We start from the raw sequence: 11,634 nt of genomic DNA on the forward strand, positions 1-11,634 counted from the left end.
GTAAGGAACATTCTTCCCACTGACCCCCAAATGTAAGGAACATTCTTCCCACTGACCCCCAAATGTAAGGAGCATTCTTCCCACTGACCCCCAAATGTAAGGAGCATTCTTCCCACTGACCCCCAAATGTAAGGAGCATTCTTCCCACTGACCCCCAAATGTAAGGAACATTCTTCCCACTGACCCCCAAATGTAAGGAACATTCTTCCCACTGACCCCCAAATGTAAGGAACATTCTTCCCACTGACCCCCAAATGTAAGGAACAATCTTTACACTGACCCCCCCAATGTAAGGGACATTTTTTTCCCCACTGACCACCAATGTAAGAGAAACTCTTCCCACTGACCACCGTGGTAAGAAAACTCTCCTCAGAAGCCTGGTCTGCGTTCAGCTCGTGCTCAAGAAGTGACTGACAGACGGTGTGACACTTCCTCACCAATTGCTTTAACCCCATCTTTGCCAACAAACACTCTAAAGGCTCTTTCACACGGAGCGGATCCGTATTGATCGGCCCCGTGTGTGTCCGTCGGCTCAGCAGGGATCATCCGTAAATCCCTGCTGAAGCTGTCGGCGGACAGGGCGGTCCCCGCACACTGTGCAGGGACCGCCCTGTCTTTCCTCCGCTCTCCCCTATGGGGAATCGGATGAATACGGACCGTGTGTCCGTATTCATCCGATCCATTCCGCCAGACGGAAGAAAAATAGGGTTTTCTTCCATCTGAAAAAGCGGATCTTTGCGGACGTTAGCGGATGCATCATCCGCTAACGTCCACAATCCCATAGGGATGCATTACAAGTCCGTAAACTTGACTTATAAAAAACGGTCCGTTCGTCCGCCCGTGTGAAAGGGACCTAACCGTGTACATTACATGTCAGTAGATTTTGCCGCAGGTGCGAAGCATTGCAACTGTGGCATGTGAACCCCCTCGTCAGCTTGGTCATTATTGGTGTGACGGGGGGGGGGGGGGGGCGGTGAAATACTCTGCTCTCAGTGTAAATACTCTAGTTATGCCATTTTCATTAGTCTTTCCATTTAAAACCCTCTGCAACTAACTGGTCCTACTAATATAATGTGACTTGTAAATATAGTCAGATATTTTTAAGCAGAAGTTCCGTTATGCCGCGTACACGCGGCCAGAAATTCCGACAAGAAAAGTTCGATGTGAGCTGTTGGTCGGAAATTCCGACTGTGTGTAGGCTCAATCTGACTTTTTCTGTCGGAATTTACAAGAGCAAAAATTTGAGAGCTGGTTCTCAATTTTTCCAACAAGAAAAGTTCTTGTCGGAAATTCCGATTGTCTGTATGCAATTCCAACGTGCAAAAAAACACGCATGCTCGGAGTCATTGAACTTAATTTTTCTCGGCTCGTTGTGTTGGATGTCACTGTGTTCTTGACGGTCGGAATTTTGTGTGACCGTGTGTATGCAACACAAGTTTGAGCCAAAATTCCATCAGAAAAAAAATCCACGGTTTTCTTGTCGGAATTCCCGATCGTGTGTACGCGACATCAGACCTCAAGATTTCAAAGTTTCCTCTGGATTAAAAAGGTTGGAGTAACATTGCTCAAAATATTGCTTCAACAGCACAACTATGGATTGTATAACAAATCAATGTTTGTCATGTGTTGCTACACTAGATTAGAAGCAATGCAGTTCCTCCAGGAATGCAGCCGCTGCTGGATCTTTGCTACCCAGCAAATCAAGAAAAAAGGATCGATAGCCAAATCAATATCAGTCAGTGGGAAAGCTGCAAGGCCGACACTGCTATTGGAAATTCCCCAGAGGGGTGGGGGCGCACGGAGGCACAGGATCCTGTGTCTCCGTGCGCCCCCACCTCCACCACCGCGCGATCACGGCGGGCCCCGCGACGGCCGGTAATTTAGGTTGCGGCTTTGCAACCTTGTGAAGGCCCAAGCTTCCTTCTGTGACCTGGCGCTATCTGGTGGTGGCCGTTGGCATTACAAGTAAAACCGCAGTTCTAATGTGTGTTTTTTTTTTTACTGTTTTCACTGCCATCTCCTTCCCTCTAATTAGAACCCCCAAACATTGTTATATTTATTTATATATATATATATATATATATATATATATATATATATATATATATATATATATATATATATATATATATATATATATATATATATATATATATATATATATATATATTTTATTCTAACACCCTAGAGAATAAAATGGCGATCGTTGCAAAACTTTCTGTCACACCGTATTTGCGCAGCGGTCTTCCAAGCGCACTTTTTTGGGGAACAAATACCCTTTTTCTAATAAAAAAATAAGACAATAGTAAAGTTATCCCAAATTTTTTTTATATTGTGAAAGACATGGTTACGCCGAGTAAATTGATACCCAACATGTCACGCTTCAAAATTGCGTCCGCTCGTGGAATGCCGACAAACTTTTACCCTTTAAAATCTCCATAGGCGACGTTTAAAAAAATCTACAGGTTGCATGTTTTGAGTTACAGAGGAGGTCTAGAGCTAGAATTATTGCTCTCGCTCTAACGATCGCGGCGATACCTCACATGTGTGGTTTGAATACCGTTTACATATGCGGGTGCTACTCACGTATGTGTTCGCTTCTGCGCGCGAGCTTGGCGGGACGGGGCGCGTTTTCTGGCTCCTAACTTTTTTTTAACTGGCTCCTAGATTCCAAGCAAATTTGTCAAACCCTGCCTTAATGCATAGGATGCATTAAGGTGAAAAAAACGTTTACCTTTACAACCCCTTTAAGGTGCTGGGGGGGACTTGGGGTCTCACAAGTCAGATCCTAGGTTGCATCAGTGTAAACCAAACCCAAACCTTAAAGCGGAGTTCCACTCAAAAAGGGAACTTCCGCTTTTCGGAACCCTCCCCCCTCCGGTGTCACATTTGGCACCTTTCAGGGGAAGGGGGGTGCAGATACCTGTATAATACAGGTATTTGCACCCACTTCCGGGGAGAGACTCCCACGGGAGTCACTCCACTTCCTGTTGTCCCCCCCTCCCCGCTGCCTTCTGGGAAACACACTGGTCCCAGGAGACAGCTGGGACCACTGGGAAAGCGATGCGCTACTCGCGCATGCGCAGTAGGGAACCGGGCAGTGAAGCAGCAAGGCTGGCTGGCGGCGGGGGCAGCAGAGTGACGAGCGATTGCTCATCTTCTGCTGCTGACATCGCGGGCACACTGGACAGGTAAGTGTCCTAATAATAATCAGCAGCTGCAGTCTTTTAATATATTTTTTTTCGCGGGACCTCCGCTTTAATTTATACATACAATAGTTCAATACATTACCATGCAGACTGAGATTTTGCCCTGCTTCACAATGACACGTTGCCGGAAATGTAGCGAATCCTGTGCGTTTCTCCCACTGCATTGCAATCGTGCAGCGTCAATGCGATCTTCTGCAGGTGTCAATGTTAGATTACGTACACCCCGGAACAGATCACAAAATGCTGTGAAAAACGCCAATAATGCACCACATGGGTGTGAACAGTTGCGGAATAATAAAATAAAGGGTTCTGTACCATTTGTGCAAATGCAATATAATTAGAGCCATACAAAATGTATGGCTCAAATCGCACAGCGCAGATATTGCATGTGATGTGCACAGGGATGCAGTGCGATTCCTGTGCGAATCACGAGGTGTCTGTAAGGGCTTAATGCTGGGTTCACACGAGTGCGAATTAGAATGCGCGTTTTCCCTGCATCCAATTTGCATGACAGGAGATTGTGACGGGCTCTTTATGGAGTCGGTTCACATATCTCGGTTGCAGCTTGCACGTCTTTGGGTCAGTTTCAGGCAAAAATTTGGCCCGATTCCTCCCTGAAATGGAGAAGAGGGACGCACCGGACCCCTGCTGTGAGCCACATCCAGGAGCAGTGTGAACCCAGCCTCAACCGGTTTTGATGTGACTTGATAGAACAGGATGGCCAATCGCCAATCAATAACGCTTTAACAATCTGTCCAAAAAGTTTTTTTTTTTTTGCAAAATTCCATCGCAAAAAAAATTTTTATGACGGCAGCAGCATGAATATTGCAACTATGCATCATCATCATGTACTGCAATCTAAATACAGCGTTATAAAACACATTCAATCTGCAAGGAAATAGTGAATGAAACATCAGTCCTTTAAATATTCACCAATAGGATCACCAGAAAAGGTGATTGGTTATTATATATACACACACACAGATCATCTCGCAAAAGTCAGTACACCCCTCACATTTATGTAAATATTTTATTATACCTTTTCATGTGACAACACTGAAGAAATGACACTTTGCTACAATGTAAAGTAGTGAGTGTACAGCTTGTATAACAGAGTACAGCTGTCTCCTCAAAATAACTCAACACACAGCCATTAATGTCTAAATCACTGGCAGCAAAAGTGAGTACACCCCTAAGTAAAAATGTCAATATTTTGTGTGGTCACCATTATTTTCTAGCACTGCCCTAACCCTCTTGGGCATGGAGGTCATCGGAGCTTCACAGGTTGCCACTGGAGTCCTCTTCCACTCCTCCATGACGACATCACGGAGCTGGTAGATGATAGAGTCCCTGCGCTCCTCCACCTTCCGTTTGAGGATGCCCCACAGATGCTCAATAGGGTTTAGGTCTGGCCAGTCCATCATCTTTAGCCTCAGCTTTTTTAGCAAGGCAGTGGTCATCTTGGAGGTGTTTGGGGTCGTTATGTTGGAATACTGCCCTGCGGCCCAGTCCCAGAAGGGAGGGGATCATGCTCTGCTTCAGTATGTCACAGTACATGTTGGCATTCATGGTTCCCTCAATGAACTGTAGCTCCCCAGTGCCGGCAGCACTCATGCAGCCCCAGATCATGACACTCCCACCACCATGCTTGACTGTAGGCAAGACAAACTTGTTGTTGTCCTCCTCACCTGGTTGCCGCCACACCACGCCTGACACCATCTGAACCAAATAAGTTTATCTTGGTCTCATCAGGCCACAGGACACGGTTCCAGTAATCCATGTCCTTAGTCTGCTTGTCTTCAGCAAACTGTTTGCGGCTTTTCTTCTGCATCATCTTTAGAAGAGGCTTCCTTCTGGGATGACAGCCATGCAGACCAATTTAATGCAGTGTGTGGCGTATGGTCTGAGCACTGACAGGCTGACCCCCCCCACCCCTTCAACCTCTGCAGCAATGCTGGCAGCACTCATATGTATATTTCCCAAAGACAACATCTGGATATGTCACTGAGCACGTGCCCTCAACTTCTGTGGTCGACCACGGCCACCGTGCTGCAGCTCAGTTTCAGGGTCTTGGCAATCTTCTTATAGCCTATGCCATCTTTATGTAGAGCAACAATTCTTTTTTTCAGATCCTCAGAGAGTTCATTGCCATGAGATGCCATGTTGAACTTCCAGTGACCAGTATGAGAGAGTGAGAGCGATAACACCAATTTTAACACACCTGCCCCTCTATTCACACCTGAGACCTTGTAACACTAATGAGTCACATGACATCGGGGAGGAAAATGGCTAATTGGGCCCAATTTGGAGATTTCCACTTAGACCCCTTTCACGCTGGGGCATTTTTTAGGTGGTTTAGCGTTAAAAAAAGCACCTGTAAAGCGCCAGAAAGAAGCCTCATCCGCAATCCCAATGTGTCACCCCAGTGTGAAAGGGATCTTAGGCCTGGGGCGGGAGGTGCAGTGGTGGTAAAGTGCCGCAATTTTTAGCAGTGCTATACCGTCGGAATAGCAGAGGCGCTAGCAGCATCTTTGGAGCGGTGAGAGGAGCGGGGTGTTTACTGCTCCTCCACCTCTCATTCCCATTGAAAGCAATGGGAAACCGCGGCTATACCGCCGCCAATGCGCCTCTGCAATTCCGACGGTATAGCACTGCTAAAAATTGCGGCGCTTTACCACCACCGCACCTCCCGCCCCAGGCCTAAGATCCCTTTCACACTGGGGTGACACATTGGGATTGCGGATGAGGCTTCTTTCAGGCGCTTTACAGGTGCTTTTTTTAACGCTAAACTGCCTGAAAAACTCCCCAGTGTGAAAGGGGTTTACTCACTTTTGTAAGATTGTGTGTGTGTGTGTGTGTGTGTGTGTGTGTGTGTGTGAGTGTGAGAGAGAGTATATAAAAAACAAAAATGTATATTATGAACTGTAATTACACAAAGCACTTCAAGCACCTAAAGCCTTCCCCCCCCCCCCCATCACCTGTCCGATAGACAATCAATATTTTTTCCAGGCGCTCATTAATGTGAAAACATCTGCAATGTAAATATTCGGCCCGGCACCTGCAGCTTCACCCCCACCACCTGTCATATCATCGCATCAAAAGCTGAATGATCAGAACGTCATTTGTTAATTGATAAAGACATTTACGTATTGGAGGCACATCATCCTTATAGCATTACCAATACTACACGGTAAAGACCCGATAGGCAATTGGTAACTAATCAGCATCAAAAATAAAAGGCATTCGTATTTTGTTTTTTTGATTAATGGATTTTTACCGTACAGTGCATTTGAAAAAAAAAAAAAAAAAAAGAAGGAAGGTTGCAAAGGTTATTATATTTTAGTGAAATTAAATATTCCAAGCCTGCACAGAGACCTTCACCCCCACCATTGAAAGGAGCCGATCAATAACTAATGGTGATCAAACATAACAGTTGGGAAAAAAATGTTAAATTGAAATACAGACATTATAAAAAACGAAAAAAAAAAAAAAAAGACATAAAGAGACGAGTCGTAGCACAAGAATATAATATAAGCTATAGTATATGAAATATTCTGACTACTACCATACTCACACCCCCATCAAAAGGCATTAAAAGGGACCGACAGCCAAATCAATAACTAATAATCAAACATGGTAACCGTTGCAAAATATTTCAATAAATTAATTATAATACAAACATTAATAAAAAAAATTATATTTAAAAACATTATAATAGAGAAGAAATACAGCACAATATGATAATATATTCTGATAGGCACCCATACCACCATATCTTCCCCTCATAAAAAAATGATCACGCTTGATTATCCGTTATTGATTGGCTATCAGTCCCTTTTAATGAATTTGATGGAGGGGTGGGTATGGGTGCCTGTCAGAATATATTATTGTGCTACGTTTGTTCTCTATTAGAAAGATCAATTATTTTTTAATGCTTGTATAACAATTTATTAAAATATTTTCCAACTGTTATGTTTGATAATTGTCGGTTATTGATTGGCTATCGGCCCTTATGGGGGGTGGGTATGGTGGTATAGTGCCTGTCAGAATATATTATTATTCTACGTCTCTTCTCTATTATGATTTTGTTTTTTTTATTGCTGGTGTTTCAATTCATTTAATGAAACCTCTTTCAGCTGTTAGCCAATCAATAACTTATCAAACATGATAACAGTTGAAAAAAGGTTTCAATAAATGAATTGAAATACCAGCAATAAAAAAATACAAATAAAAAAAATATATCATAATAGAGAAGAGACGTAGAATAATAATATATTCTGACAGGCACTATACCCACCCCCCATCAGAGGCATTAAAAGGGACCGATAGCCAATCGATAACTGATAATCAAAACATAACAACAGTTAGAAAATATTTCAAAAATGGATTGTAATACAAGCATTAAAAAAAAAAAATATATTGAAAGATAAAATAATAGAGAAGAGACGTAGCACAATAATATATTCTGACAGACACCCCCCCATCAAATTCATTAAAAGGGATGGATAGGCAATCAATAACTGCTAAACAATAACGACTGGAAATTTCAATAAATAAATCAACATATAAATGAAATGGCATTAAAATAAGACACCTATACCCATCCCCCGTCAGCATTGAAAGGGACCACTACCTACCGGTAATCAATAATTAGATACAGAGTAGAGAAGAGATAGATATACAGTGATATAAAATTATTCTGATAAGCACCCGCACCACCCACCCAACCCCCATCATAGGTATTGAAAGGGGCCAATAGCCAATCAATAACGAGAGGTGCAGACAAGCATTATGGTAGAGAAGAGATAGAGGACAAGGATATGAAATGATTCCTATAATAGAACGATATCAAATTATTCTAATGGGCACCTTGCACCACCCTACCCAACCCCCGTCATAGGTATTAAAAAGGACTAATAGCCAATCAATAACTGATAGTCAATAATGAGAAGCACAAACATTACGGTTAAGAACAGATAGAGGATATAATAGTATAATAATATTACAGTAGATGATGATGGTATAAAATTATTCCAATGGCAACTATACCACCATATCAAACCCCCCTGACATATGCATTGAAAGGGACCAAATGCCGATCAATAACTAATAATCATTAGAAACGGAAAAAAAACGGCTATAGTAAAGAAGAGAAGTAGCAAAATAATAAAAAGCATATATATATATATATATATATATATATATATATATATACACACCACACACACATACACACATAACTATACCCCCATACCCACCACCTATCAATTTATTTGAAAAGGGGACAATAACTGATCAATAACTGATAAACAAATGATAAGAAAATAAAAAAATAGCACTATAGTAGATGACAAAGAGGCCGATGATATGAAATATATTCTGATGGGCACCCTTACTGCCATACCCACCCCCTGTCCAAGGCACTAAAAGGGACCAATAGCCAATCAATAACTGATAATCAATCATTAGAAAACACAAAACTCGCTGTATGGTAGAAAACTCTGGAGGATAAGAATGACAATATAAAACAATTCTGGATAGGCACCCATACCCACCCACCCCCCCTCATATGCATTGAAGTAACCAATAGCCAATCAATAACCGATAACCAATTAGAAATGCACAGAACCAGTATGGTAGAGAACAGATAGAGGAAGATGATATAAAATGTTTCCAATAGTAGAGGATAATAATATAAAATTATTCAAAACAAGCACCCATAGCGCCATACCCACTCCCTGCCATAGGTATTGAGCGGACTGATTGATTATCAGTTATTGATGAGATATCATTGGAAATGCAAAACAAGCATTATAGTATAGTAGAGAACAGATGGGGGATCTTGATCAATTCTAATAGTAGAGGATAATAATATAAAATGATTCTGATAGGCAGCTATAACGCGATACCCACCCCCTACCACCGCGATACCCACTCCCTACCATAGGCATTGAACTGATCAATAACTGATAATCACTAGAAATACAAACAAGCATTATGGTAGAGAACGGATGGAGGGTGAGGATATAAAATGTTTCCAGATAATAATATACAATTATTCCGATAGGCAGCTATACTGCCATACCCCCCCCCCCCCCCCGTCATAGAACCAATAGCTGATCAATAACTGATAATAATTAGAAATGCAAAGAAAGCATTATAGTGGAGAACCAATAGAGGACGAGAATATAAAACATTTCCAGATAATAATATAAAAATTATTGAAACAGGCAGCTATACCGCCATACCCACCCCCTGTCATATGCATTGAACTGATAGCCGATCAATAACCGATAATCAATCATTAGAAATGCAAAAACAATTAGTAAACAAAAAAAAAAAAAAAAGCAAAATAATAAACATTCTGATGCACCAATACCGCCATAACCCACGCCCATCATCAAATGCATTGAAAGTGACTATTAGCCGATCAATAATTGATAATCAATCATTAGAAAAGCAAACAAGCAGCATAGTAAAGAACAGATAGAAGACCAGGATATAAAATACATTGTGATAGGCACCCATACCACCCCTCCCCCCAAAGGCATTGAGAAGGGCCTGATAAGCTGATCAATAACTAATAATCAATCACTAGATATAAGTATAGTAATTGATCACATATTGGGGGGAGGGGGTTCTGCTAGGCGCCCATACCAGCCTACCCATGTTCTGCCAGCTGCACTGGAGAGGACTGATAGCCAATCAATAATTGTTATTGATAAGGCTGCAGGGCTGTGATTGGCCGGCCCTGCACCCCCCTAGGTGCCTGTGGTAGGGTGGGGGGAGGGGAGGTGGCGGTATTGGGTACCACTGATGGAGAAGTGATGGGGGGAGGGGAACACAAGGCACTCTAAGGGTTAATGTGGCCCTAGGCGGGCTGTAGGGGCCCCTCGGGGTGGTGTCAGGCCGGGAAGGAGAAGGGGGGGGGTATATATAATGTATCTGGGGGGGTTATTAGGATGTAGGTGACTGATCAGAAAACAAAATGGCGTCACTACGTCTTGTAGGGGGGTTCTATGGACGGGGCTGCCTTCATCGGGGAACAGCGTAGACTGGGAGGAGGCCCCGCACCCCATACCCACCTGGGCTCGACGCGCCGGGTGAGGGGGTTCCGATGAGCGGGTTTTCGGGATGGGGAAAGGCTGCCGGGAGGAGGATGGCGGCGGATTGTCTTTCCCCCCCTTCTGCCTTGGAGTTCGATGGGGGAGGGGATAGATGACAAGATGGAGTAGAGGAGGCTCCGTACAACGTAGACCCTGCGCGTCACCGCATTCCAGGCCTACCGGCTGCGAGGGCGGGGATTGCGGCGGCAGGAGGAATGATTCGCCGAAGAAAAGAGAAGGGCGGGACTTCGGGCCAGTGGTAGAGAGGACGAGGTTGGATTATCCAATCTGCTCATTTGTTGTCATTAAACGTGTCCGAGCCCAAACGAGGCTTGGTAACTGAGAAGGCTTTTCCGTATCCGTGCAGCCATATTGGTACGCACTGGGATCATCTGACGTTCTGATTGGGCGCGCCATATTGGTACACCTCATAGCCACAAATGCAGTTAAATAACAATAATTAATTAAACAAAATAAATACAATTATATATTAGCAGCTTCAATACAGGGCACTTTCACCCCCTCCCTGCCCAGGCCAATTTTAGCTCCCACCAAGACAATCCTGCACAGTCATGCAATGCTGTATCTAAACAAATGTTTTATCAATTTTTCAGACAGATAGAGCTTTCTTTTAGTGGCATTTAATTCCCACTGGGTTCTTTACTTATTGCTAAACATATATAAAAAGAGCAAAAATTGTGCAATAAAAGTTTTTCTAAGTTTCTTTTATAAAATGTGGAAAAAGGTAACTTTTTTCCTTCACTGATGGGGCTGCACTGATGATGCGGCACTGATGAACAGACACTAATATGCAGCATTGATGGGCACTGATATGCAGCAGTGATAGGCGGCATTGATGGGCAATGTTTAATCGGGAAGACAAGAAGAAGAGTATAGTTTGCTGTGTAACCAAGTAAAGGAACAGGAACCACCTTACCTGGTAAGCTGACAGGTCCTCTCGTAGCGAGGGGGGTGAATGTTCTGGCTCCCTCCCTAGCAGTTGGTAGCCAATAGCAACTGGAACCAAACCAGCATTATGGAGATCTATTGCCTGGTCACAACAGAATGGACCACAGCACAGCCAAAGCTGAGACAGAGGCCCAAGTTTACACAAATCCAGGGCCGTTTGAAGGAATTTGGGGGCCCCAAGCAAAATGGGGGCCCCCAAGCACCCCTCGTGCACACAAAACCTGCGTTAGCGCTACACAATTTTTTTACACCCATGTTCTTAACCCCCCCCCCCCCCAGTCCCTATGTTTTTCTATTCTCACCTCCCCTTCTTCCCTGTAGGCTGCCACTGTAGCGTGGTCATGCTCCTC

The 11,634-nt window shown here is 43.4% G+C and overlaps 1 protein-coding gene across 6 annotated transcripts in view; it reads right to left on the minus strand.

The window, feature by feature from the left end:
- PRRC2A (proline rich coiled-coil 2A) overlaps positions 1-10,446 on the minus strand; it is a 122,446-nt gene extending 112,000 nt beyond the window's left edge. For 5 of the 6 annotated variants that reach the window (XM_040323104.1, XM_040323102.1, XM_040323103.1 and 2 more), the window contains exon 1: positions 10,295-10,443. The gene's annotated coding sequence lies outside the window, so the exon portion shown is untranslated. Of the gene's footprint in view, positions 1-10,294 lie in introns of all 6 variants that reach the window. The other variant, XR_005743489.1, reaches the window with a different exon arrangement.
- Between the last annotated feature and the right edge of the window lie 1,188 nt (positions 10,447-11,634).

Source organism: Rana temporaria, chromosome 9, assembly GCF_905171775.1.
Source record: "Rana temporaria chromosome 9, aRanTem1.1, whole genome shotgun sequence".
Classification (NCBI taxonomy): Eukaryota; Metazoa; Chordata; class Amphibia; order Anura; family Ranidae; genus Rana; species Rana temporaria.